The sequence below is a fragment of the Octopus bimaculoides genome, chromosome 10, assembly GCF_001194135.2.
Source record: "Octopus bimaculoides isolate UCB-OBI-ISO-001 chromosome 10, ASM119413v2, whole genome shotgun sequence".
Lineage (NCBI taxonomy): Eukaryota > Metazoa > Mollusca > Cephalopoda > Octopoda > Octopodidae > Octopus > Octopus bimaculoides.
Window position 1 is genome coordinate 6,026,871 of NC_068990.1, and position 3,133 is coordinate 6,030,003.

The following is a 3,133-nucleotide window of genomic DNA, read 5'->3' on the forward strand; positions in this document are numbered from 1 at the left end:
TATATATATATATATACTCATATATTTACTACACACACGCATATAAATAATTATACATATATACATATACGTGTGTCCGTGTTTGTATTTATTTTTATGTGTTTGCATGTATGTTTGTGCGTGTGTATGTATATATATATATATATATATATATATATATATACGCTATACATGCATTATTTTATCACTGTTATTACTTTTTAGTGGTAAAGTTATTAATTTCGTTGTTGTTATTGCTCTTATACGCATACTCATACATTTATATGTATGTATGTATGTATGTATGTATGTATGTATGTGATTTCATGAATAGTGGAAAAATATGTATGCATCGTTTGGTAAAAATAATGTACCTGATTTGCATACAAGTCACATGAATATGTATGAGATTTTTAAGAAGAGGAAAATCTAGCAATGAAAAATATATATAACAGGAAATAAATAGCTCTTCTAGGAGAAAGTTGGCTGAAGTATTACACACATCTAATAGGCATACATACAAACATACACATTTAACATACACACACACACGCATCCAGATATAAGCACACATTCCGACATACGCCCGCACTAACACTAAGAGACGCATACACACATCAAGTTGATTTTCACATGCACGCAAATATATATACATATATATATATATACATATGTATGTATGTATATGTATACATAGGCATAAACATATACATGTATATAGATCTATTAAATGTATATATAACTTAGAGAACTTAGATATGTATGTGTGTATGAATATATAAGTAAATATTATTTCATATATGCATATACATATACAATATTATGCATACACATATTTGACTTTCTGTATACATTAATATATATATACACTCACACATTACTCTAGATGCATGCATACGTAGTTACAATACGTAAATGCAAACAGCTTTCTTGCAAACAGCCTATCTTCGTCGCATAGTATCAACAGTATCTACTAACAAACAAGCGTCGAAGTGCATCTTCCTTAGATCAAGCTTGCGTATATGAAGCAAATGGCGTCATAAAATTTAGAAACATACTTCCATCCCTACCAAATAAATATAACTTGATATACGTTTTGGAGACACACAACAAAGGAGACCAAAAGCTCCCCTGTAATAGAGCAACAAACACATAGCTATGTTATCAGAAAATTTCAGAGTGACTGTAACATTGATACTAATAAGATGGTCTGGAGCTAAAAGTAATAAGAAAATGCCTGATGCAAGAAAGGAACACAGTTGTCTGTAAGACACCCAAATTGGATAACAGATGGATACTCAATGGAATAAACAGATGCATTTGTCCGAAAATGTCATCACAATACTTACTGCCTGTGGTGCACGATGTAAAGACCAAAATGCTTTCCAATGAAGTCCATAGAAAAGATTTTCCTGAAGATCAGAATATATGAAGTTACAGTGACATAGGAAGGTATGCAAACTCATAACAAAAAAGAATGCTAGTAGAAAGTATCTTAGAGCTTTTGGCAGATACTAAAAAGCTAGACACAATTATCTGGAACGGTGAAAAGAAAGTTTGTAAAGCTACAGAAATCAATTGTTCTGTAGACGTCAACATAATGATGAAAATAAAAGAAAAAGTAGTATAAGTACTGATTTAATGAGAGATCTGCAGATACTGCACCCGGAATAAAACTTTATATTTATGTCTGCTATTATCGGACTACTTGGCTGTGTGTATGACATCTTCATCTCTGACAAGCTGTGGTGCTGGGGACTTCACAATGCAAGAGAACCCTTTCTGAGTTCTTGAAGGTTATAAATGGAATTCAAAGCCATTAATGGAATAGTGAGAATCTTTGAAAAACAGTATTCTATAAGTCAGCGTGTTGTAGGTACAAGTACACATGGGGAGACATACAAACATATACGTATATAAATACGTAAGTCAAAACATACACTTATGCATGCAAATGACATACATATAAACATACATTTATATATACATATATGTATGTATATTTAAATGGTAAGTAGCTTGCTTACAAACCGCATGGTTCCGGGTTCAGTCCCACACCTTGGGCAAGTGTCTTCGACTATAGCCTCGGGCCGACCAAAGCCTTGTGAGTGGATTTGGTAGACGGAAACTGAAAGAAGCCCGTCGTATGTATGTGTATATATATATATATATATATATATATGTATGGGTGTGTATATGTTTGTGTGTCTGTGTTTGTCCCCCCAACATCGCTTGACAACCGATACTGGTGTGTTTACATCTCCGTAACTAAGCGTTTCAGCACAAGAGACCGATAGAATAAGTACTAGGCTTCCAAAGAATAAATCCTGGGGTCGATTTGCTCGACTAAAGGCGGCGCTCCATCATGGCTACAGTCAAATGACTGAAACACATAAAAGAGTAAGAGAGTAATACATTTTAATTGATTCTCCATTCTCTGGGAAGAATTCACATAAATTTCAACTAAAAACATACATAAGCACACACACACGCACACTACATACATACATACATACATACATACATACATACATACATACGTATGCATGTGTATATGTGTGTGTGTGTGTGTGTGTGTGTGTGTGTGTGTGTGTGTGTGTGTCTTTTAAATTCATTTATGGTAACGTTAAGTGTATGCAAATAAAGCTCCTATTTCAGTGTGTCGGCTACCGTATAATGTCACTGACTAGTGAGTCAGTTTTTCGAGGTTGCATCATGGTTATACCGATATAATGTAGGATAAATAGCGTAGGATAAATACCGGATACTCACATATAATACGGACTATATTTTACTCACACCAAGGATACAGACACTAATGTTAAAGTTATGTGACTTGTGGAAACGCGCATAGCAATGTGTTTAAATATTTATAGATTCCATCCTAAAATTATTGCTATTATTATATGTATATGGCTTGGCGATAACTATTAATTTCCAGTACCGCTGCCGTAGTCTCCTTTAGAGAGACTTAGAAATATTAATAACTCTATTTCTGAAAACCAGTGGATAGATTCCACTGAAATTAGATAAATAACCTTCGAGCAGATAGTCAGCAGCGCCGCCTGGCTAGGGCTTGGCTGCTCTGCATTGACAAGGGGCAACACCCTGAAACTAGTCTGCAGATGCCAAACCAGCAGGGGGACACTGCTGA

The 3,133-nt window shown here is 34.4% G+C and overlaps 1 long non-coding RNA gene across 1 annotated transcript in view; it reads right to left on the bottom strand.

Moving 5' to 3' along the window:
- Positions 1–3,133, bottom strand: part of LOC106884009 (uncharacterized) — a 17,829-nt gene that overhangs the window by 5,918 nt on the left and 8,778 nt on the right. Inside the window, exon 2 of the long non-coding RNA XR_001411183.1 lies at positions 1,329–1,391. This is a non-coding gene — a long non-coding RNA (uncharacterized LOC106884009). The remainder of the gene's footprint in view (positions 1–1,328; positions 1,392–3,133) is intronic.